We start from the raw sequence: 27,907 nt of genomic DNA on the forward strand, positions 1-27,907 counted from the left end.
AACTACAATTAGCAATTAGTTTTCTCTCTTTGGGAGAAGTTTACATTTCTCTAGAGATTTGTTCCAGCGAGGTATGATTTTCCAAAATGTGCCTCACTTGCATTTATTTTTCTTTATTAGCATCTCTCAAAATCAATAAAATGATGTAGCTTAGCTTCAGAAAACAATGGCAGATTAAGAATGGGAAGGATCTAGAACCAAATATAAGATGCTAAGAAAACAAATTATGATAATTTAAAATGCTGAAGACATTAGGCAATAAATTGCTCTAATGTTAAAGTAGTATAGTGCTAAATATCAAAACCCATTTATTTCACACATGCCATCAAATATAAAATTCAGAAACAATTTAAAATTTTCCTCCTATCACACAGATTGTGAAATACATCTGTGAATGGAATATGGAAAAATGCAAACATCAATTCCTCACCTAAGTGATACTTGATAGTCTCCTAAAATTTCTCATGGTTTGACTTTTAAACTTACACTTTCTCTTTCTTTTTAATACAACTTACAGTGGCATTTTCCTTTGAGAGAAAAATCATTTGACATGAGCTGAATTGTCAAGCAATGTCATATGTTGAGAGATGCAGTGATAAATGAGAAATGGCTGAGTCACTTAAAAAATGTCATGCATACAGCCAGGAGTAACAAGCATTACATTGAAGAAAAGAGTGGTTGGTTTAAATGGGTCAAAACAGCCCAGTGAAATGTAGCCATTGTATGACAAAATGACCGGTGGCTGTGTTTACATTCTTGGTAGGTAGTCTGTTTATTATGAGAGGCTTGATGTTGATAATCTTCAAACTAGGTGCTTTAATTTTGTCAGATGTTTTGGTGGTATAGTATTTCCTTCTGCTTAATTTCAACCTGTTGTTATTTATGAAGACCTTGATATTATTTATGCTAAATTTCTAATGCAGCCCAAAATTGTTGTGTGAATACAGTGCCAGCTCAAAAAATGCATTCCTTGCATTTTTCATGAGGCATAATTAGGGAAATTCTAAAAATATCAATTGTGTCTAAAATTGAAACCTTTGGAAATAGGACTACAAGAAATTCAAACACTTTTCTAGTTCAAAGAATGTAAATATCTGATAGTAATATTATAATGAATGAAATATTATATAGGGTATTAGTATGTATTCATCATGAACTAAGTTAAATTGGTGGTTTTCTTAAACATAACACATAATTGTTCATACATGTTATCATATGAGTCTACATAAAGTGATTAATTATGGGACAAAATATATTTTTCACAGGATCAAACAGCTTATTGGGGGAGATATTTTGGAATAGAGAATGTTCTATATATTTTTAGAGATAATGGTTTTGATATCACTGAGCTCAGAGTGAAGTCAACTGACAAGGGTGCTAGATGAAGAAACAGCGTACTATACCTGCTCAAATGCTATTGGGCTGCATCTTTACTGGAATTTAATATGCATTTTCATAAACCTCCCTGGCCTCCCACATTCTCTTTCCCAGTAATGGGGATAATATATTTAATAAAATACTTATTATTAGTTTTTTTTCCATGCACGTGGGGAAAGGATGCCCAAGGATTTAGGATATTTTTACAATGCATGCACCAATGAATGTAAAAGAGTCTTCATCCCACTGGAATATAGAGATCAGATTATGGAGTTATGTCCGAATTTCTCCTTTGCCAACCTTCATATGTGTATATATATTCCCTAGTCTTTGGGAGAAGTTTGCATTTCTCTAGAGATTTGCTCCAGTGAGGTCTAATTTTCCAAAATGTGCCTCAAATAACCATGCTATAAGGACTCCTGCACGTGTCCTTTCAATTTTATGCTGTGTGAAGTGACCAACTCCCATCCTTCCTGCTTATATGTGATCAAAAATTTGACATTTGCATCCTGATAAATTAAACATTTTGCAAAATTCTCATTCAAATTCTGTCAAACAGCTTGCCGCAGACCTCAAGGAATTTTTGGACTTTTTAAATTTGTTATTATTTTTTCTCCAAGCCTGGCATCCCTAAAGAAGTGGCTGTAATTTCTCAAAATATTAGTCATCTGTGAAGGTTACCTAAACCCAAATATCCAGCCTGTTTCTTAGCTATAGTCACATCCAGAAAATTTATCTGATGCCTCATAAGCCTGTACATCCTTTCTCTGAAGCATTCAATTTTCAGCAATTAATCTCTTCTCTGCTGGTGACTCGGATATCAAAACAGTTTCCATTACTTCTAACTGAAAGAGAGGATATTCTGATAACTCTTAATGCTTAGATCAGGACTGCCTTTATCACTAGGTGTATGGGCTTAGAAGTTTCTTACTATGAGTTCAATTTATTTAAAAGATGTCATTAACCCAAACATATATGGTCAATTAATATTTGATAAAGGAGCCATGGACATACAATGGGGAAATGATAGTCTCTTCAACAGATGGTGCTGGCAAAACTGGACAGCTACATGTAGGAGAATGAAACTGGACCACTGTCTAACCCCATACACAAAAGTAAATTCGAAATGGATCAAAGACCTGAATGTAAGTCATGAAACCATAAAACTCTTAGAAAAAAACAGCAAAAATCTCTTAGACATAAACATGAGTGAGCTCTTCTTGAACATATCTCCCCGGGCAAGGAAAACAACAGCAAAAATGAACAAGTGGGACTATATTAAGCTGAAAAGCTTCTCTACAGCAAAAGACACCATCAATAGAACAAAAAGGTACCCTACAGTATGGGAGAATTTATTTGTAAATGACAGATCCGATAAAGGCTTGACATCCAAAATATATAAAGAGCTCACATGCCGCAACAAACAAAAAACAAATAATCCAATTAAAAAATGGGCAGAGGAACTGAACAGACAGTTCTCCAAAAAAGAAATACAGATGGCCAACAGACACATGAAAAGATGCTCCACATTGCTAGTTATCAGAGAAATGCAAATTAAAACCACAATGAGGTATCACCTCACATCAGTAAGGAGAGCTGCCATCCAAAAGACAAACAACAGCAAATGTTGGTGAGGTTGTGGAGATAGGGGAACCCTCCTACACTGCTGGTGGGAATGTAAATTAGTTCAACCATTGTGGAAAGCAGTATGGAGGTTCCTCAAAATGCTCAAAATAGACTTACCATTTGACCCAGGAATTCCACTCCTAGGAATTTACCCTAAGAATGCAGCACTCAAGTTTGAAAAAGATAGATGCACCCCTATGTTTATCGCAGCACTATTTACAATAGCCAAGAACTGGAAGCAACCTAAATGTCCATCAATAGATGAATGGATAAAGAAGATGTGGTACATATACACAATGGAATACTACTCAGCCATAAGAAGAAAACAAATCCTACCATTTGCAACAACAAGGGTATTACACTGGGTGAAATAAGCCAAGCGGAGAAAGAGAAATACCAAATGATTTCACTTATCTGAGGAGTATAAGAATAAAGGAAAACTGAAGGAACAAAACAGCAGCAGAATCACAGAACCCAAGAATGGACTAACAGGTACCAAAGGGAAAGGGACTGGGGAGGATGGGTGGGTAGGGAGGGATAAGGTGGGGAGATGAAGCGGGGCATTAAGATTAGCATGCATAATGGGGGTGGGGGTGGGAGAAAGGGGAGGGCTGTACAACACAGAGAAGACAAGTAGTGATTCTACAACATTTTGCTATGTTGATGGACAGTGACTGTAAAAGGGTTTGTAGGGGGGACCTGGTATAGGGGAGAGCATAGTAAACATAATATTCTTCATGTAATTGTAGATTAATGATAACAAAAAAAAAAGAAAGAAAAGGGGGATTACTCCCTGATAGGATAAAACTAACTGCAAGTCACCGATTAATGCATGCTTTAAATATCCTTAATTTTGATCATTTAAAGGGTGTCAGATGATCAGCTGTGGAAGTACATTTTTCTGATAATATTCCTTTCTCTTAAAAAAAAAAAGCAGTTCCTGTGTGGTGACCTCCAATGAGTTCTTCACAATGGTATAAAGGTCATATCAAAGTGTGGGCAAAGGGTTTGTTTGTGTTTATTCAGAGGATCAAAGCCAAATTCGGCTACCCAGAAAAACAATTAAGATACGATATGAAGAAGAACTTCCAACATAACATCCTCTGGAAGAGTCTTTCCAGAAGATGGTCATCAAAAAACTTCAACAAAGATTCTGGTGCTGTTGCAGTTCTAGCTGCATTCATCCCACCGGTTCCTGGACTTGCCATTGAAATGAAGAAGGAGATATCTAAGCTGGCCTGTGCATACAGTAAAACAACAAATTTGACTGGATTTATACTGTTGGAACTCAACCAAGAATTAGGAGAAGTGCAAGTTGCAGCCCTCCAAAATCTTGCGACTATAGACTATTACTGTTAAAAGAACATATGGGATGTGAACAGTTCCCAGGAATGTGTTGTTTTAATTTGTCTGATTTTTCTCAAACTATTCAAATTCAGTTAGACAATATCCATCATATCATTGATAAGTTTTCACAAATGCCTAGGGTGCCTAACTGGTTTTCTTGGTTTCACTGGATATGGCTGGTAATTGTAGGTCTCCTTTGGTTATGTAGCTGTATCCCTATTATGTTAATGTGTGTACGCAATTTAATTAGTAGTTTAAAACCTATACATGCTTATGTTACTCTACAAGAAGATATGTCAAAGAAATAATCAATCTTCCCATGTTTTCTTCTGTCTGTTACTTGTATAGCTTTTCTTCTTCCCCCCTAATTACAACCTTTAGTAGAATTCGTGCCTCATATCGAAAATTACCGAGTATCATAATTCTTCCAAGTGATAAAGATACCTCAAGACAAATGCTGGACATAGAAGCCACAGGGCATAAATCTGCAAAGAAGTAAAAAGCTAACCTTTTCAAACAATATTGCTTCTCTCTCACTTACCAACTTTACATTTCCCTGTATGGCCCCGGAAGATGACTGGTTAGCCAGAGACGGGTAAGATTCCTCAAGGGAGGAACAACCTAAGACGGCACAGTCACAGGGGGGCCATCATGTGAGAAATTGGGTATCAACAGAGGTGAGACTTAGAACCTCACCCCCCCCTGTTTTGAGAGAAATCTTCTGCATCTGTGGGTGTTTTGTTGCCCTTGTCTAGCTTGGATTAATACTTAGTCTATAGGCACACACCTGATCATCTACATTTACCCTCTTAGAGCACTAAACTATGTTTTTCACCTTTATCTTGCATCTATCTACCACTTCAGCATTTTATTTAAAAAAAATAATAATAATAATAATGGAGAAATGTGGGATTCACATATAAATCAAGTATAAAAATCAAACGAATAATCATATTTGACCTGATTGTTTAGAGTTCATGATGCGTGATCAAAACCGAACGTTTCTGTGATGAATGCCCTTGCACTGTTCACCATGTAAGAACTTATTCACTATGTAAGAACTTGTTCACCATATAAGAACTTGTTCATTATGCTTCAGAAGATTGGAGACTGTTGAGAATCAGGCTTGTGGTTGATTAATGATTGTGCATTGAGTCCCCTATACAGAATTTCATTGTTGTTAACAACCATTTGATCAATAAATATGAGAGATGCCCTCTCAAAAAAAAAAATAGATGTCAGCCCATTCAGTTATCTGTTTGTTCTTGAGTGTGATATGATAGTTTATAAATTTTGAGGAATTTGCCCATTTCATCTAAATTTTTGAATTTATGGGAATTATATAGTTCATAATATTCCTTTACTACTTTTACAGTGTCAATGTGCCTATAGTGATGTTTCCTTTTCCATATCTGATGTAGTTCATTTATATATTCTCTTTGTCTCTCTCTCATTGGTTGGTCAGTCTAGATGGAGGTGTATTAACTATTGTTTTTCAAGGTGAATATGCATTTCAAGTTGTTATGATTTTGGAAGATTGGTTCCTTTTAGTATCTAAATTCCCCTTTTTGTCTGGTAGTAATACTCATTCTGAAATCTACTTTGTCCAGTAGAAATATAGCTACTAAACCTTACTTTTTTTAAATTAAAGTACCATTGATATACTATCTTAGGTTGGTTTCAAATATACAGCCCAGTGGTTCAACACTTACGCATATTATTAAATCCTTACCCCCTTTAGTGTGGTTACTGTCTCTTAACATAGTATGATGTTACAGAATCATTGACTATATTTTCTATGCTGTACTATGGTTCCCATGGCCATTGTGATTGTCAATCATAGTGCCCCTTTACTGCCTTCACCCTCCCCACCACACCCACCCCAGCCCCTCCCCCTTGGTAATGAGTAGTCCCTTCTTTGTGCCTGTGAGTCTAATGCTGTTTTGTTCTTTCTGTTTTGCTTTGTTTTTATACTCCACAAATAAGTGAAACCATATAGTATTTGTCTTTCTCTGCCTGTCTTTTTTCACTGAGCATAATGGTCTCTAGCTCCATCCATGTTGTTGCAAATGGCAGGATTTCTTTTATTTTTACGGCTGAATCATATTCCATTGTGTACATGTACCACATCTTCTTTATCCATTCATCTACTGGTGGACACTTAGGTTGCTTCCATGTTTTGGCTCATGCAAATAGTGCAGCAATAAACATAGGGGTGCGTATGTCTTCTTGAATCAGGGATTTTGTTTTCTTTGGGAAAACTCCTAGGAGTGGAATTCCTGGGTCAAGTGGTATTTTTATTTTCAGTTTTTTGAGGAACCTCCATATTGCTTTCCACAATGGTTGCACCAATTTACATTTCCACCAACAGTGTAGGAGGGTTCCCCTTTCTCTGCATCCATGCCAGCATTTGTTATTTCTTGCTTTTTGGACAGTGACCATCTTGACTGGTGTGAGCAGATATCTATCTCATTGTGGTTTTAATTTGCATTTCCCTGATGATTAGAGATGTGGAACATATTTTCATGAGCCTATTGGCCATTTTACACCTTACTTTTGAATAATCTTTGGATGATATGCCTCTTTCTATCCTTCTACTTATTTATTTTTCACCTTTTATTTTAACCTATCTATGTCTTTATAGTTAACTTAGTTTCTTATGATACCATATAGTTAGTTGTTGGGTCTCTTTTTATTCAAATTGACAATCTCTGTCTTTTAAGTGTTTTTTTCGTTGTCATATATCACCTTAAGATGTCTTCAGAATTTTATGTTTTGTCTCTGGATGTTATCAGTTTGAATATTATGCACCTGGCCAACTTTGTTTGTTTTTTAATCTTCATGATCCATATTGTACTCTCTGGGCTTCTTTGATCTGTCATTTCCTGTCAATAATTTAAAAATTCTCAGCTATTGTTGCCTCAAATAGTTATAATGTCCTCTTCTGATTCTTTTCTCCTTCATACTGAGATTCTAACTATGCAAAACTTTGACCATTTGATATTGGCCCACCCTTCTTGTTTAAATTTTTTTCTCTTTTTCATGTGTGTTTCACTTTAGGTAATTTTTATTGACCTAGCTTCATGTTCACGGCTTTCCTTTGCTGTGTTGGGTCAAAGGCTTTTTGATGTTTCTCATTTCTCAAATTTTTACTTGATTATTTCTTTTAGTTTCCATCTCTTTTGAAATTTACCATCTGTTCTTGCATGTTGTTTATTATTTGCTAAGTATGTTTCATGCTCAGTTTTATGTCTTCCATTTGCACTGCACCTTAGAAAGGGTCTCTATCCATACTAATTTCCTGTTCCAAAAGTATTTCCATATTACTCAGCATGCAACACTTCTTAGTCTGATGACAAGATCTGGAGGAAGTAAATGTTCCTTGTTTCTCTGGTTATGTTATAGACTTAGTCCATGTTCCAGGTTCTCAGAAGTATGGCCTTCACATAATTCCTGCTACTCTCCATTTCTAGTTCTGGGATCAGTACATTTTCCTGCCCTCTCCCTGGACAGAAGGTATTTTTCTATTTTTAATTCCTGCTGAAATATGTTTTCACCAGTGACCTAGAAGTGACAGTATTTGTTGCCTTTCCAGGACTTTGAGGCTTTTGTTCTGTAGGGGAGAGAGTCATGGAGCATAAGTCTGAGGTTTCACATCTTCACCACAGCTGGCACTTATGCTGCACAGGACTTCACCAAGAGATGCAATTCCTCAGGACCTTCCCCAGTCTCATTTGTAAGTATCTCTGAGGTCTTGGAGATGATCCTTCCAGTGGGTGTGATTTCCCCTGCGTCAACAGCCCCTCACAGGTTTCATGTTCTCTTGGTAGCCCACATTTTACTAATTTTTAACAATTTTAGCTGAATTGTTCCTTTGTATGACCCATCTCAGCTAAAAGAGTGCTTGCTTCCTATCTATCTTCATGGATGCCTGATTTTCCTTAGATTTATGGTTAGTTTATTGATCTCTGATGGATTAAAAAAAACTCGTGAATCTGCAGATTTTCTGCTGTTTTCTTGTAAGTATAAGAACAGCGCTCTTTCCAACATTCCACATCCTAATCGAAGCCTGGAGTACATCATTTTGCTTCTGAATTTTTATCCACAAAAAGGTTTTAAAGTCCTTCTGTAAGGAGAATATTCAATAAGTATGCATTCATTCAACAAATACCTACTGAACTTTTCTATGTGGGAAGTACTATTTGGGAGACAGAAATGAATAAAAATATATTGTTAGGATTTGGAGCTCATATTCTCAATGGGATGGGGAGGACAGAAAATAAACAATACACATACTATATACACTATATTGATAAATTTTACAGTATTCTAAAAGTTAAATTCTGTAAGAAACTAATAAAATAGAGGAGAATGAGGGATCAGTAGTGACATTAAGGTTTGCCTTCAATTTTAATAAAATGGTTAGGAAAAGTCTAGTTGAGAATATATTATTTGATTAGAGACTTAAAGGAGTTCACTCTGTGGATATCTGGGATGGAAAAACAGCATCTCTAGGGAATGAAAATAGTCCATATTTAAGGCCCTAAGCTTGGGATGTCCGAGAGAGCAGGACGGCCAGTGTGGCTGCGGTAACGTGGACAAGGAGCAGAGTAATACAGCATGATTTCAGAGACGCGGGTAATGGGGACCAGATCATGTATGTTCTGGTAGGCTATTATAATGGCTTTGGCTTTTATGCAGAGGGAAATATGGAGGCATGGTTGTGTGCTGAGTACAGGAGAAATATGATCTGACTTTCGTTTTAAAAAGCATCACTCTAGCCACTGTGTTGGGAATAGAGTGGGGTATTGAGCATGAATGGCATAATCAAATTGTCATGCCATTTAATAAGGGTGACCTTTAAAGAAGATTTCTCCTTTGAGTCCAATTCAGAGTCCTTTCTCCCTTCCAGTAAAATTGTATTTAATTGTCAAAAATGAAGCACGGCTTTATTGTACAATTAATGGGACTTAAAATGCTAAACTGCAAATCATAATGACTCAAACTATACACCAGTAAAATTTGAGTAATATTCTGGTATATTTCATGCAATCACCTTTGTGAGGTCCCTGGTTTGTCATTAATCACATACATTTGGAATGTCCTGAAAGCAATATATGCTAAACTTATAATTTTTTCAATCCTTTTAAAATTTCTTCAACTTCTATTTCCTATAATTCTCACTCAATCAGACAGTACTTAACCTTAAATACTGAAGGTTGGTATTCTGTAGTTTGAAGAAAACGGACTTTTTAACCGAAACATTCTGCTACTCATTTCCCCACCTCAGCTCTCAAAGTAGACTCACTGCGTATAAAACTTACTGTAACTCAAATTTTCCACTTTGCTATTTGCAGTTTGTCTGCATGGTGGTACAATTACAGAAAGTGGCTCTACTTGTGGATGTTGCAGGAGCAAACCAAAAGTTACAGCTTTAAGTATTTTGAAAATAATGTGAATAAATAATATGCACATATTCTTGTTAGTATATTTTAATGTGTTCAATGGTACTATTCTAAAGAAAATCTCATTTCATAATTAATCACAATTTAAAAAATTGAAACATCAAATTCAATTCTGGTATTTATTTTTATTTTTAGTTTTTTTTCCTTGACTGTGTATCACTTCTGTCATTTAAAAAAAAAACAGTGCAGGCGTGTATTGAGCATCTTATTCATTTCTAAATTCTGAATACCAAAATAGTGCCTAGTGTAACAGGCTCTTAATTTTCTTATTGAAATATTCTCTTATCTCCTATATGTACAACTGTTTCCTTGAACTCTCTACCTACATAATTTACAAATACCTCCTATTCAATGTGTCTGTAATTTAACAAATTTCTCCCAATTTCCAATTTCCAATTTGGTCTTTTTGTAATGTTTTATTGCAATTACTATCCGTTAGGTTCGCCAAGCTAGAAACCTGGGAATCAGGTTTGAATCTTTCTTCTCCTTTACTCCCTACATCCAACCACTCACCAAATGGCACAACTTTATATCTTATTAGCTTTCAAATGCTTTTCATTCTTTGCATCTCCATTATCACCCCCACCGTTGAAGCACCATCTCTTTCCCAGACGATGCAATAGGCCTTTGAAACTCTTGCCCTGGCTGTATGCTATTCAACCTCCATTCTCCAGTCAGAGAGATCGCTCCTAAGCTTAAATCTATCATATCACTTCCTTGTGTAAATCATTTTGGTAGTTGTTTGCTGCTCTTAAGGGCAAAATTTCATGTATGGTCTATGAAGTCAGGCCTGATCTATCCTCACACCTCATAACTCACGCCATATTCCACTTCATTTTTTACGTTCCAGCATTGTTACTTCTTCCAGTCCCTGGAAGAGATCATGAATTTTCCCCATTTCATGTCTTTTTTAGTTCCTAGAATGATCCCATATGCACCTTCCCTTACCCTCCATACCACTTTACTCTGGCCCCTCCATAACTTCTCTTTTGAACTGAGATATATTCACTTTGCAGATCTTACCTTAAACATCTTGCTTATGTTTATGTGGCATTTTTGGGTTTTTATCTTTGTTTTACTTTACAAACTAGGTTTGTTTTTCCCATGCTCACTTTCAGAGGACTATGTATCTTTTCTTGCCACACTCTTTACTTCTAATTATTATATTTTTAATATAGACTCCACTGTAAGCATCAAGAGGTTCTGGACAGCATCTGCTATGTTCAGTGATTTATCCCAGCTCTCAGCACAGTTTGGCATCCAATGTGCAATCAATAGATAGTTGTTGAATGAATGAATGGTTTAATTTCAAATGAACCAATTGAATACAGTGACATTTTTATGAAATAAACTGTGAATAATATAAATCCTATTCATCCTATAATGATAATTCAAATTCATTCTAAATATCATACTTCTCTGAACATATATTTTCATAAGAAATTTGACTACATTCTCAAAGAATTTGTGTTCATATTTACAGAAAGTATCTAATCAGAATTCATATTATAATAACATAGTTAACATTCTATTTTTAAAAGATTCAAATTATTCTCTAGATAGATATAATTTGTTTTGGGGGAAAAATCTATTAGCCCTAAGAATCATCTAATTGGTAATTAGGAAATAGGGCTCTTCATATAAAAGAATATTTCTAAGGATTTTTATTGGTCCTTACAAATTTTGTGTTTTAAAAATTGTTTAAAACTCTTCCCCAACATTTGATATTTGAGTGTTGTTTCATTTTTTTAATATTGAAACTTACTGTGCATGCATTCAGATTTCTATATAACTTAAGATACTAAGGGAAAAGTACATGAGTAGTGTCAGAGAAAAATGAGTTAAAAGTTGCAGAAATTAACAAATAAACATATTCAAGTAATTAAAAATATTTTAATGTCTATACCCAAGGCAAAACATCATATTTAAGTATTTGTACCATAAATAAGATTTATAGTGTGCATTTACATTTTGTTCTTTTTGTTAAGATGCCACTGGTGTTTATAAGTGGGACAGATCTCTAAATTCCAGTATCATTAATATATGCTGAGTACACTCTATCTGACACTATTCATCACATTCTAATTAATCTTCAAGGAAGAGACCAACTATTTTTTTTCAGATATGGACCAATAACTCTTGGGAAAATTTAATCATCTTTCAGAAACATTTAATTCCTTGGTGCTAATAATTCAGTGCAAATGAATTTTCAGAATAACAGATTATATTATATAATTATCTATAAGATTCTCCACTTTACATATGAAAATTTCATTCTGCATTTGAAATCTGCTTTTTTCTCAAAGTCATTTGCAGTATGGTGGTAAGTAGCAAAAGCCCATTCACAAAATATAAGCCCCAGCTGAAGTTAGGAAATGTTGAAGAACATTTTTTGTTTATAACTGCAAGACTGACTGTCACTGTGAACAAGAAGGGAAATGCAGGCTGTTCTCATCCTGTCAATAATATTTAACCTCACTTTAACGTTGTCTCTTCACTATTATACTGGATAACATTTCAGTGGCCCAATTTTCTAGGATAATTTTCAATTCACTCCTGTGCTTATTATAATACATAAACAGAAAAATTCCTTAGACCCCCATTGACATACATTACACTTTTAGATACATGGTTTCTCTTTTTGACAAGAATGCGTTCCTGTAGTTGGGTGAGAATTTCTGTCCTTTCAATGACCTTCTATGTGGTACTAAGCCTGAGTCATCAAGGCGATTAGCCATGGATCCCACCGTGGTTCTCACGCCTCTAAGTATCCAGGAACCATCTCTGAGCTCCAGGATCTCTCAGTTTATATCCTTGAGCCACGGGATGGAATGGGAAAGATGAAAGGGACCCTTTAATAATTCTACCTCTTACCACAGCAATTTGGGAAAACCTGTTCCATTTTATATTTTTAAGACAATAATCTTTATTGTAGTCATTGCTATTATTTTAAAAATCATTGGTAATGGAAGTACTTCATTAGACTTATAAATACCTGGACTTACCAAAATTTAAGTACAAAAAGTATAGGTTTTCTGTAGGTGATGTTCTTTGGGAACAAATAAAGACATACTAGAGACAGAATCTTCAGCAAGTGGATAATGATAGTAGAATTAGCTAATGACTGTTATCTTCAGTCATTGCCATAAAGAATCAGTACATTCCTTATGTATACTTAGCATTAGTTTTTTCCAGAACCAGTGTTGAAGCAGGGGTTAGGTTCCCCCAGTGAAAGAAAGCCACGCTTCAAGGGCATGAGTATCTTCTGATGAATCCACAGATCCCGCTGTTCTGATGGATGTTGCTTGTGTTTGTAAGTGGGACAGATCTCTAAATTCCAGTATCATTAGTATATGCCAAGTACACTCTATCTGACCACTGAGAGGTACCAAATGAGAGCTAACCTTGGTCAGGATGCTTTCTTGAGACAAAAGTCAGAATTTGGCCATGACCAACAGGTGGGATCAATCTTGATAAGAAGGACCACCTCTGCCTCCACTGACTTTGTGTTAAAGGACCCACAAGTCTTACATAGTGTTACACAAGACATACCGTACTCCTGGACTGGGGTGCTGTGAAAGGAAAGCTATGTGTGGTTTCATTTTCCAACATATCCCCCAATAAATCAGTTTTTATTCAAAGAGATTTAGTGTTACAATGCTTAATTTAAATAATCAAAATGGTCAATCATGAAGACTAGCATAAGCTCCTGTGTATTCATCTCTTTAAAGATCAGGATTAAGCCTGGAGTTTACTACTTCAGGTGAGGCAGAAGCAAAGAACTCTTAAAAGTTTGACACTCTAGGGAAGGTCAAACTTTCCAAAGAAACCAGAATTAGTACATCAACTTAGGCCATGAGTGGATCCTATACACAAAGACTTTGACATCATTTTTGAGAAGGAATCTCTAAAACCATAGAACTTGATTGTTCACAAAGGCCCCAAAAAAACAAGACTGATGGAGAAGAATGTCCCAACCTATTTATAGCCACTGAGCCACAGAATCTTCAGTTCCTGAATATGATTAGCAATAGGCAATGTTCATGTACTTTAGAGAAGAACCAATACCCAGGGGTGTGACTTCCTACGTTGCTTTCAGTGAGTCACATCAGAAAACAATATCCAAGCACCGGTGCTTTTCCTACAGTCATGCTTGGATAACCTGATGGTAACAGATTGTAGATGCGATGTATATCCTCATTCCTCAAATTTATGTCTGGCCATCTGACTTGTTTGACCAATGACATATAGGCAATAGTGAAAGTATGCCAATTCAGAGCCTCAACTTAAGAAGTTTGTGTGCTCCACTTGTATCTCTGCAATGGCCAGGAAAACAGCTGTGTCCAGCCTGCCTGGATGTCCAAAGAGAGTGAGAGACACATGGGTTGAAATTGCCTTGAGTGACCAGCAGACCTACAGAGAGCAGTGCTGTCCTAGCTGCTTCTCCCTGAAGCAGAGACATCCTGCAGAGCCCAGCCTAGATGAGCTAAACCCCAACTTATCTGCATATTTATGAACCATAACAAATGGTTGTGTTAGAGGCCACTGAGTTTTGGGGTGATTTGCAACTCAGCAGTTAATTATGGATGCAATCATCAAGAACAATCTAGTCTGGACTGAGATCAGCTTCATTTGGACCACTGTTTATGTCCCTACCCTGCAGTGTAAGATGAAGGTCAGGTCTACATATCCTTCTCAGGCTCTCCCATCTCAGCTCTGCATCTCCTGCAAATAACTACTGAAAAAAAGAAGCCATCTTTACTAAAATGAGTAGAAGAGTGCAGCACAAGGCCAGCAAACTCCAAACTGAAAAAGGAAGCATAAATCCAAAGCCACAATTTCTGCAGAGACAAATCTCTCCTAAAGACACAATAAATAAAATGCATTCTTCATATAAGTGAAGTTTAAGTATTTGTCTTTCTCTGCCTGGCTTATTTCACGTAGCATAATACTCTCTAGGTCCATCCATATTGTCACAAATGGCAGGATTTCTTTCTTTTCTATGCCTAAATAATATTCCATTGTGTATACATATCACTTCTTCTTTATCCATTCATCTATTGATAGAAACTTTCATTGCTTCCATATCTTGGCTATTGTAAATAATGCAGCTATAAATAGAGGGGTGCCTATATCTTTTTAAATCAGATTTTGTTAACTTCTTTTTAAATGAAATGAAATAAATTTAATTCCAGACAGAACATTCAGCTTTCTGTCTAAAATATTTGAATTCATGTTAATGGTTTCTTAGTTTTTCTATCTAAAAAAGGAGTAGATACTTGCTGTATTTGTGAGTAATAAATGGACTGATTAAAGTTTTCTCAGGTAGAAGGAAACTAATACAAAGAAAAATTCAAGTCCTCCCCACTGAAAAAGACAGAAATCTTTTGTATTTTAAAATGTCCTCTGGGCTTTCAGCTCAGACAATATATCACCTAAAAAAATAAAAAATAAAATAAGAGGATACTGTACATATAGTTACATATTCCACTTTTTTCACTTAATGTATTATGAAGAGTTCTTCTTAACATTTGAATTTTATGAAACACGGTAGTCATTCCTGCATAATATATCATCAAATCAATGTACTATAATTTATTTAACCAGTTCTCTTTTACTTTACATTAGCTTTTCCAGGTTTTTCTGTTATAAAAAAGCTGCAGATGAATATCCTTGTGCATAATCTTTTTTTTTTTTATGGTCTCTCAGATCCTATTTAAATGAATTTAAGCACTTGGGATTTCAACTTCTGACTTAATTTCATTTAGCCATCATGCCTCATTTCCCAGAATTACACTTTTTGGTGTATCAGAGGAAAAGATTGTCCAGCCACTTAGTCCTGAAAGTCAGACAGCATTGGTCAGATGGCCTCTCATGTCGCACTCAAGAAAGAAACCTGGCTGAGGCCCTTCCATGCGTGAGAGTACAATTGAGGAAAGCACAATAAGGAGTCTTGCAAAATAGAACAAGTTTCAGAATTTGCCAAGTTTCTGCCGGGTAACTTGGTGACAGGCTGTTTACCTTTGCTCAGCTTTAGTATCTCTGCTTTAAAGTGGGGGTAGCACCCCACTTGGGAGTTTGTTTTTGTTTTGTTTTTTTTCTTTTTTTTAGATAATTATTTTTTATTGAAGGGTAGTTGACATACAGTATTACATTAGTTTCAGGTGTACAACACAGTGATTGAACATTTACATACATGATAATTCTAGGTACCAGCTATCACCATACCAAGTTGTCACAATATTTTGACTATATTCCTTATGCTATACATGACATCCCGGTTACTTACTTATTTTACAATTGGAAGTGTGTGCTTTATTTATTTATTTATTTGTTTGTTTGTTTGTTTGTTTGTTTTTGTGAGGGCATCTGTCCTATTTTTTTTTGATCAAATGGTTGTTAACAACAATAAAATTCTGTATAGGGGACTCAATGCTCAATGTATAATCATTAATCCACCCCAAGCCTAATTTTCGTCAGTCTCCAATCTTCTGAAGCATAACGAACAAGTTCTTACATGGAGAACAAATTCTTACATAGTGAATAAGTTACGTGGTGAACAGTACAAGGGCAGTCATCACAGAAACTTTCGGTTTTGATCATGCATTATGAACTATAAACAGTCAGTTCAAATATGAATATTCGTTTGATTTTTATACTTGATTTATATGTGGATACCACATTTCTCTCTTTCTTATTATTATTTTTAATAAAATGCTGAAGTGGTAGGTAGATGCAAGATAAAGGTAGAAAACATAGTTTAGTGTTGTAAGAGAGCAAATGTAGATGATCAGGTGTGTGCCTGTAGACTATGTGTTAATCCAAGCTAGACAAGGGCAATAAAACATCCACGGATGCAGCAGATTTCTCTCAGAACGGGGGGGGTGGGTGAGGTTCTAAGCCTCACCTCTGTTGATCCCCAATTCCTCACCTCATGGCCCCCCTGCGACTGTGCCTGTCTTAGGTTGTTCCTCCCTTGAGGAATCTTACCCGTCTCTGGCTAACCAGTCATCTTCCGGGCCATACAGGGAAATGTAAAGTTGGTAAGTGAGAGAGAAGCCTTATTGTTTGAAAAGGTTAGTTTTTTACTTCTTTGAAGATTTATGCCCTGTGGCTTCTATGCCCAGCATTTGTCTTGAGGTATCTTTACCACTTGGAAGAATTGTGATACACGGTAAATTCGATATGAGGCACGAATTCTATTGATGGGTTGTAATCAGAAAGGAAGAAGAAAAGCTATAGAAGTAGCAGGCAGAAGAAAACATGGGAAGATTGATTATTTCTTTGACATATCTTCTTGTATAGTAACTTCAGCATGTATAGGTTTTAAACTACTAATTAAATTGCTTGTGCATAATCTTTTTATTGTCTCTCTAATTATGCCTTCATGCTAAATTGTAGAATTTGAATTACTTGGTCAAAGCATTAAAATGGTTTTAAGGAGTCTGATTTATTATTTTCAATCAAACACTTTTTTAGACACTGAAATAATATTCTCAAAAAATACATTAGCTGACTCCAAATATAGTTACTCATTTTCCAATAGTTGTATCCCTCACTAAATGTCATATGTTTATAATATATTGTGTATATATTACTCATAGAGATTGCAATATATAATTATATTATAATTTATAATTTATATAATATATATACAATGTATAAAGAGGTTCAAATTGTTCAATATATATACCTCTATTAAAATATAACCTCCATGAAGCCGGGACTATTTCTTCACCACTGAATCACAGCACATAGGATAATATCTGGAAAAAAACTAATGCTCCATGGATATTTGTTCAATGAATGAATAAAACAGAAAATTGGATTTTCAACAGCTTGCAAGATTAAGGCTTATTTTCAACTTCATATGATGCTTAAATAATTCTTTGTCATTTTTATTTCTGCTTATATGAATTAACTGTTCATGTCTTACTAATTTTGAAAATCTCCCTGGGGTGTTATTCAGTAAAATTCAAATGGGTGTCAAGTCGCTTTAGAGGAGATGGGGGTCAAGTGGATCTTTGAGGTCCACTAGACCAAATTCAAGTTCAAAAGAAAGCTTAAACATAATATAAAACATTCTAGATCCAAATTAATCTTAAAATGAATGTCTGGAGTAAACATCAGTGAATTCACAAAATGACCAGGGTATTAGAATATGTGCATTATTCTTCCAAACTGTGGGAAACACCCAACAATCGATGATGTTACATTTGAAAGGAGTTAGTAGTTCACTTGCAACTAGATTTTTATGAGAGTTTTTTTTGATTATCCCAATATACTATATCCTTTTTTGAATCAAGAAAATGTATATAGTTTGTACCTTATGTTATGATGCCTCCAAGTTTATTTGTATTGTGTACAGCTTTCTTCTACATAGATGGTCAGATCATCTGCAAAAAAGCACATTTTACTTCATTTTCTTGTCTTACCACATTAGGTAGGACTTCCAATATGATGTTGAAAACAGTGGTAACAGGAGATATCCTTGCCTTCTTCCTGATATTAATGGGAAAGCTTTGAGCTTTTCACCATTAAGGGCAAGGGTAGCTGTAGGTTTTCTTTTTAGATTCTTTATCAGATTGAAGAATTTCCCTTCTATTCCTAGTTTACTGAGAGCTTTTCCTGAGGTCGGACATTATTAAGAAGAACAGACTGCTCTGATTTACTTCAAAATGGTTCCTCGTCCCATCTGTCCGTGAGAGGCATGGGGAGACTTTTCTCCAGAATTTACTGTGAGGACCTTGGAGAGCTCCAGGAAGAATAAACTCAGAAAAGTGCAGGTTCCCTGATGAAGGTTCCCTTTAGAGTTTTTCATCTCTCAGACATGTCCATACTGAGCCTCCAGAAATGCATCAATTATAGTTCAAGGTTCCCTGCCCTTGAACTAGCTCCTGGAGGTTTCTGTTACACTAAGCTGTGGTTCTTTGTATTATTCTATTGGTCTCTCCAATTTTGAAGACAGCCGTTGCCCTGTGACCTCACTTATTTTTCACATCTAAAAAGAACTGTTGACTTTTCAGTTTAGTCAGCTTTTTAGTTGTTTCTATGATACAGTGACATCTTCTAAGCTTACATGCCACACTGGAAGTCTACATGTTCAGCTTTTTAAATTAATAATAAAATAAAAAGTGTAATAGTTGACAATGAGATCATGAATGTTATCAATGCAAATTGTATAACTCACAATAAATGATCATGTACATAAAATTTTGGGTTTACATGGAAAATATGCATTATCTAGCACACTTTTTCTGGGCTGCCTGATTATAGTCATGTTTATCTTATACCTTATGGGAATCATATTTTAACTTTCATTTAAAATTACTCTTTAATATAATTTTTTAATAGTTCAATTTTTGATAGAGTCTGTGATTATTATCCTTAAATAGCACTTAGATATTGTAGGACTCAATATTAAAAGTATCAGCCTTAGATAATCTTTTAATAAAGAACAGTCTTTTTAAAGGATTACTTGTGTGAATATAGAAAAGAAATTGTGCACTACAAGAGGGTATTTTAAATTTAGAGTAGATGATAAAGTGGCTCTGTGTTTGTTTGAAAAATGACCTTTTTTTAATTTTAGACAAAAATGACTTTATCCTCTAACTACAAGTGTTTGAAATAATGTGAAGCCTGCTGACATTTAAAAATTATTATTACAGACAGAATCAGAAGTAAATAGAAATTATAAAACATCTGCTGTTTTAGTTCATTCTATGTTCTAAGTTTCTCTGACTGGATGCCAGGCACTGAATATTTGCTGATCACTACAATATATAATTTAATTTATTCATTGAATGACTTTTCTGAATTTTTCCCTTTATATGTTTACGTCAATTCATTTTGTATTTACAAAATGCCTTAGTTACATGTCTATTTTATGTTTTCTCTGAGCATTTAGAATTCTAAGAAGTTTAGATTTAATGTTTTTTTCTGGGCTTTTAGAATTTTATAGAGTTTAAGTTTATTAAATTTAATAAATTTACTAACAAAATTATGTCTCTGTGCTAGAATTAAAAGATATTTACTAATAATTATTATTTACTAATAATAAATTAGGGAAATAAGTACAAATTTATGATGGATCTTAGAACAAAATTTTGATAAATAGGATTTTCAGACTATCATTAAAAGAGTACATTGTAATATTTATTAAACATCTATAGCTGACATCAGATTTAATGCTGATAAACTGGACACTTTCTACCTAATAGCAGAAAAAAGGCAAAGAAATCCTCTCTTATCACTGCTATTCAACACTGAATTAGAAGTTACAGCTTACATACAATAAGGTAAGAAAAGGAAAGGAAAGGTATACATACTGGAAAGGAAGCAATGATTGTCTGTATTCACAGATGACATGACTGTCCTTGTAGAAAATCCTAAAGAATCAAAAGAAAAATTCCTGGAAACCATAAATAAATGTAGCAAAGTCACAAGTAAATAGATAAAAATAATTTTTTTGTGTGTGTGTATGTGTGTGTTTTACATACCAGCAATTAACAAATGGAATTTGAAATTTAAAAAAATTTCATTTAAAATAGCACCTCAAAAAAGAGAATTACTTAAGTACAATATTGACAAAATATGTACCAAAACTATATGCAGTCCACTACAAAACTTTGATGTAACAAATCAAAGTTCTTAGTAACTAGAGAAATGTTCCATGTTCATAATTAGGAACACTCAGCATTTTAAGATTTCAGTTCTTCCCAATGTGGTCTATAGATTCAATACAACTCTATCAAATTCCAGTAAGTTACTTTATAGATACCGTCAAAGAGATTCTAAAGTTGATAGGGAAAATCAGAAGACTTGAAATTGCCAATGCAGTATTTAAGACAAAAAAAATGTGTAGGACCTACACTACCCAATTTCTATAGTTAATGTAAAGCTGTAGTGATCAAGATGGTGTTGTATTAACAAAAGAATAAAGATATAAATCGATGGAACAGAACAGACAATTAGATAGACCCATATACATACGGTCAACTCATCTTTGACAAGGTACAAAGGCAATACATGGAAAAGTATAGATTTTTCAACAAACGGTGCTGGAACATTTTATGTACATATGCAAGATCAAAACAAAATGAAACAACAAAAGCCCTAAACATAGCTTAAACACCGGACTTCTACATTTCACAAAAATTAATTCAAACTGGATCATAAAACTAACTGAAAAATGTAATAAAATAAAACTTCTAGAAGAAAATTATCTTGGATTTAGAGATGAGTTTTTAGAGGGAGTATCAAAAGCACAAAGATTGAAAGAAAAAATTATTAAGTTAACACTAAATTTAAGAAAAGGCAAGTCAGAGACTGAGAGAAAATATTTGCAAAGTGTATATGATAAAGGGTTAGTATCTAAAACATACAAAGAAGTCTTAAAATTCAACAATAAGAAAATAAACCAATTAAAAAGTAGTCTCAAAATATCTGAATAGACACCTCACTAAGAAAAATGTATAGATGCCAAATCAGCATTTGAAAAGATATTCAACATCATTCGTTATAAGGAAATACAAATTAAAACAACAAGATACCATCTCATACAAATTAGAAATCCAAAAATCTGACAATAACAAATGGGCCCAAACATGCCGAGTACCAGGATCTCTCATTCACTGGTGGTGGGAATGCGAAATAGTAGTTATTCTGGAAGACGGTTTGGCGATTTCTTACAGGTTGAAGGTAGTCCTACCTTGCCATTCAGCAAACACGCTCAGGTATTTTCGCAACTGATTTGAAAGCTCACCCTCAAAAACTTGCATGTGAATGTTTATAGCAGCTTTACTCATGATCACCCAAAAGTGGAAACAACTAACATATACTTAAGTGAATGGACACTTGAATTGAACAATTAGGTAAATAGATGGTGGTGGGGGAGCCAGGTATCTCACTGTTGGTGTGGGAGTTTATAGATGCGCAATGGGAGGAGAATAGAATGATCCATGTGTTAATGAATTAGAGTTAGAGACGTCAATATGAACCCATATTTAGTTTAAGATGGACACAGAATTTTACATAAGGAAATGCCTATAGATAGGTTAGCATACACGCATAGATTTCCCTACTATCCTAGCTAAGCAAGGACCCGGAAGCAACAACACCTTAATAGGAAAGAGTACATCTAATACCCAAATCTTTTTTCTAATCCCATTCCAAAACAAGTGAACAAATAAATGAGTAAGAGCCCCTTAGAGAAATGGCTGATTCTAGGACTGTAGGTAGAAAAATATACAAAATGAGTGAACCTTGGACAGCATGTAGTGCCACGAAGGAAACAAAGGAAGGAAGTTCTCAAACACCAACACCACCACTACACACACACACACACACACACACACAGTGGAATTTTAAAATGACACCGCAGCCAACTGAAAGATCTCCCAAAGGCCAAATCTCTAACAATTTGAGCATAAAATAAACTAGTATTGGATTTTGGTAGTATTGGATTATAACTAGAAGTATGAAATTAATATCCCTCAGTCTGTCCTGATAGAGACAAATGACTGAATAGAAAAATAAATAAATGGGGGAGAATAGACACACCTCTCGTGCATAAGAATTCCAAATAATTTTCATAGATACTCCATTCTCAAGGAGGTGAAGCATACTCTCTGATACTTAAATGTCAATTGTGCATAGTGACTTCCTCCCAAAAAGAACATATGATAAAGAGAGAAAGAAGAAATTTAGGAAACCTGACAAATAGTACTTCATCCATGTGATCAAGTTTAATATCATCACTAATAAGTCATGTTATTAATATGTACCCCTGATACCCTGTGATGGGAAATGTACTTTACCTCCCCAAAATCAGTCCAATCACGAGAGAAGCATCAGACAAATCCCAAACGAGGGAAACTTCATAAAAGACTCCTCCAAACTGTCCAGGTCACCAAAAATAGGGAAAATCTGAGAGACTGTCACAACGAGAAGAGCGTAAGAACTGAATGTAATGTGGTGTCCTAGCAATCACGCAAGGAAAAGTACATGAAGTAAAAGTTAAATCAGAATAAAATATGAACTTTAGTTAATAATATATCAATACTGGATCCTGATCATGACAAATGTACCAGACAAATATAAAAAGTTAATAATAGGGGAAACTGAGTGCAGAATATGTGGAAACTGTACTCAGCAATGTTTCTGTAAATTTAGAACTGTTCTAAAACTAAATTTTTTAATGTACTTTGACTCTACAGTCATATACCCCAAAAAATATGGAGTTTTGTCATCTGAAAACTACTCCATGATCAGAAGCATAAGATTCTACTTAATGTGGGTGGGTACAGCCTAATGCTTTTAAGTCTTCACAACAGTTGCTCATAGATGCCTCTGATTTTTTTCTCACAATCATTTCTTAGAGGCTATTTGAATTGTTTTTTTTAAGTCTTTTCATACCCCATTGATTCTCAAATTTCAACAGCTTTTCTATTAAACTTGTTTAAAAGATTTTTAAAACATGGCATAATACTTTTAAATTTAATCAGAAGAGAAAGCCCAAGCTTTTCCAGTTATCTGTTACGGAATCAGTTCTGACATCATGTTTACACAGCAAACAATGGGGCAAAATGCTTATGACTCTTTTCTGAATGGTTTAAGCCAAGATGTAATTTAATCCATATGTTTTTCACAAATGGTTCATCAATTATTGATTACGCTTAATGAGTATGCTAATAAGCAGAACTCAAGTGGATTCTTCAGCCCTTCTGTGCTTTCCAGGTCCTCATAAATTTTTGAAATGGTAGCTGCTGGAAATAGATTATGGATTGGTGCCAAGAAGCCATAATGCACTCTGCATATGGTGTTCAAGGGCTGGTGTTTGTCCTTTCAGGGTAGTATCAGAAATGCACTTTGCATGACATTTGTTCTCAATGTAAATTAAATTATAAGGTTTCCCATGTGTACTTGCTTTACATATTGCTTCCTTTTCATAGGAGATATTAAAATATAAATTTTACTCATTTTAAAGGTTACATTGTGAAGAATCAAATTCAGGCCAGGTTTTTTTTTAGAGATACAGTAATGGAGACCTAGATTTCAAGCTGAAAGTTCTGTGGATTGGCTTCACTGTGAGAAGTTTTACTATTATCAAAGTACTAAAAATAATTTCCTGAACCTGACTCACTTATTCCACTCTATAAATGACATTGCATTTAGTAATCTATCCTTTTAAACATGTTAATAATATTCTGATTATTATTTCATCAGAAAGAGAGAGTTAAAATGTAATTGATTACTTGGACTAGTAAAGAGCAACACAAATGTTTAGGGCATAGTTAAAGTATAATTTTTCCTTGAGACAATGATATACAAACTACTGTATTTACATATAAACAAACTTGGATAACATGATCTGGAAATAATATGAATGAAACATCATGAAAATAGTTTATCAGAAATAGTTACTTGTACTTTGCTCCAGATATTTCTAATTAATATTCTAGTTAAATAAATTCTTTCTGAATGGATATTATGACAGTTTATTAAAATTATTGTCGATATGTTGAAAAATTCTCGATCAGCCTTGTAGATGTTAGAGATCTTCCTATTGTAAATTCAATTCTTTCTTAGGACTGTTGCTCAAAAATATCCAGAGAACTAAGAGAAATGTATAATGATATCTAACTCCAATGATATTATTCATCAAAATATCAAATTCTTTGTTTTAGAATTCAGAGAAGGCACCATTACATAAATATCACTGTTGACTATACCCCAGACAATGTACATAAAGAAAGCAACACAATAAAATACAATGCTTTGAGTGCTGAAATCATTTTTTGTTTTGCTGTATTGTTGTTTCCCTTATAACAATGATTTTTAGTATTTTTGGGTTCTTATGTATCAAAATACTAATTCTTTTAAATGACTTTAATTCAGCTAACAGTTTCATGCTTTCATTTTCAAATTTAATTATTTATTTAATTTTGTTCCCTATAAAGTACAGACTCTTATTCTTAACATATTATATAAAAGGTGTGATAAAAACTAAAATAATAAGAAATAAATGAAAGAGTAGAAATGCTTAAAAGAAGCTAACAGATCAGCCAAGAACAGTAGTCTACAATGATGAGTAAAAATTTGATCAGTTACTCAAGTATTTCATAATAAAGGGATAAATAACTATTTTAAAAAACTACCAAAAGAAAGTGTCCATCCAGGTGTTTTGTCCCATTGTGAATGCAGATTAAGCTAGATAGTCTTTATTAACTTAGAGTAATGTTTATTCCTTTACTATCTTCTTTTGTTGAATAAGCTGAAAGATAATCAAACCAATATTCTAACCCTCTTCAAAAAATGACAGCTACTGTAAAGATATCACTTTTTCTCAAAATTAATTCATTTATTTACTTAATATTAAGAGGTGGGACTCCTAAAGAAAGAAATTTCACAGTTAAATTGTGATATAATTAAAATTGTGACTGAGAGCGGGCATGTTTTTTTAACTTCAAGTGCTGTTTATAATGTTATATGTTATGGCAATCTCTCCAGGACGATTGATTTCTGGAAGGTATCAATTTTAGTTTAGAGATATTTTACTTTCAAAAACATTAATTCCTTTACCCTCAGGAAAATCAAACTTTATCAGAAAAACATAAATAATCACAGAAGTAAATAGCAGGATCTTAATTTACATTTAACCTTTGTTTTAAATGATTAATGGATGCTATTTATGTAAACGGTTTCTACAATGCAGCATGAAATGAAATTTAAATTGCAGATTTTACAGTGGTGTATTTTAACTAGTGACCCTATCCCAATGAAGAAAAATAAAAGAAAACCAATTACATTTGTAATAAAGATGCTAATGCATTTCTTGTTTTAAAGTTATTTAAGTTGTGATTGTGTAAGAAACTTTTCTTTCTAACGGACTAGGAAGAAATGCTCTACTTCATGGAACTTTATAAGAGAAAAATGACCTGGTATCTGCTCCACTCCCAATTGCAACAAATTTCCCTCTCTGGGCTGGTTAGTGCTGGGGTCTGTAAGTACACTGGTGCAAATCAGGTCTGGTATGCTCTGTGCGTCCGGACTGAGGGAGAGAAATGGGATTTCTGTTTGGCAGGTCAGTCAGGGGAAAGGCTGGACACACAGTCACCCTGTTCTAGTGTGGGACCAGAACACAAGGCACTCTGGGAAGAACTTAATTCACAGAGATCTGTAGATCTTTCAGTAGGAAAGTTGCTCTCATCCCCTTTGCGTGCACCTGTTCCCTCTTGTCCCAAGCACCCAGAGGAGCTAATGAGGTGGGCCATTTCTCTTGGTTTGCTAAATTGTAGGAAAGCAAACCTTTGCTGGTGGTGTAATGGAGTATGAGAGCTGATCAGCTACTTCAAAGCAAGTGCACAGCAGAGAATACTTTCCCTAACATCTCTCACAGATCTATAAAAACTTACAACTTACACCTAGACCCCCAACCAACCAGTAGAACACTTACAAGAGACAGGAAGAGAAATAGAGTATTAAGAGAACTCTGTCAAATGGAGTTAAAGGAGAAGAAAGAGCAACTTAAATATATAATAAGAGTATTTTTTTAAAAAAATCAGACAAAATTAAAGATAAGGCAGTTACTGCATAGTTGATAGTCTGGGAAAACAGGAAAATGTTTCTCAAATCACAGAGAAAAATACAGAAGTATGAAAATAGTGAGATTTTCTTTAAACAAATACTTTATTTGAAGTGCAAGCTACTTCACTACAATATTTCAATTACTTTGTACTTCAATAAATCTCTTTCATATTTGGAAAGTCAGAACAGAAGATAAGGAGAGCAACTAGATATAGATATAGATATATATTAAGTAATAAGTATATATTACTTTATGATAATAGTCTACCAAAATCGATCATATTTGACCATAAAGATAATTAAGCCAATTTAAAAAATAGAGATGTTAAAGCTCACACCCTGTGATCATAATCTAATGAGTATCAGGAAAAATGAAATTGGAGCATTAGCCAAAAATGAAATTTTATTTGGATTTTTGGATATTAAGAAATAATTCCATGCAATATTGCATCGAAGAAAAAAACCTACAGTCAGATTGTATAATCTTTAAATAAAGCTGTGTGTATAAAATCTGTGAGACACAGAGGAATGGGGAAGCTACATAATCCTCATTATCAAGAAAGAAAGTTCTCTAGTGCCCATCTCAAGAAATTTATCATGACACTCCTTTTAGGATAGATTACAACAAAATAGCAAAAAAAAAAAAATGTAGCAAAAGGAAGTTAATAATAAGCAAGCTGAAATAAGTGAAACAGAAAACTAAAGCTAGATATAGTAGGAAGAATGCATATTCAAAGAAGTTTTTTTTAAAACACTAAATTCATCTAATTTTTTAGCCTGACTCTAAAGGAGAGCCAACATATATATAAGGTTAGTCATAATAATATGTAAAGTCACAGATATAAAAGAAATTAATCAAATACTAGGTACAACTCTAGAACCATTAAATTGGAAGGCTTTGAGGAGTTGTTAAAATTTTCCAGGGACAGTAACTTCATCCCCTTCTGACCACAGGTGTCCTGATTCTCTCCCAGGAGATGGTGTTTCATTTCAGTCTGGATAGGCAGATCTTTCAAAGGCTGGTCAGGGACTGAGGGGAAGGGGAAGAGGTCTCTTGAGTCTCCAGGGCCATTTTTGTCCAATCCTCTAGAGGACAAGGTTTTGTCCTCATGATGGGTTGAAACAAGGCAATGATTTTTAGATATTGTAACTTCCTAGGATGAAGGGATGCTACAAGAGGTGTCCTTTAATATTACTAAACATAACAATAAAATTTGCTACCAGATGTATATGCTCCTTTTATCCCTGTGCCTATGTTTCTATGTGTTGTCACTATTGTCTCAGCTTATTTTCAGCTCTTCTGGTATCTAATAAGTTCTCACTTTTCCTCTATTAAGTCTGGTTCCTGATGAATATCAGCCAATCATATTTCAACTCCCATTATGTTTCACAAGTTCTATTTAGTGAAAGTTGTCTTCACTATAAAACTGATTTTTGCCTCTGTTATCTATGATAATTCATTTGCTAACACACATTGATAAAGGAGATAGGTTTAATGACAAGCA

This window comes from Manis javanica, chromosome 14, assembly GCF_040802235.1.
Source record: "Manis javanica isolate MJ-LG chromosome 14, MJ_LKY, whole genome shotgun sequence".
NCBI lineage: Eukaryota > Metazoa > Chordata > Mammalia > Pholidota > Manidae > Manis > Manis javanica.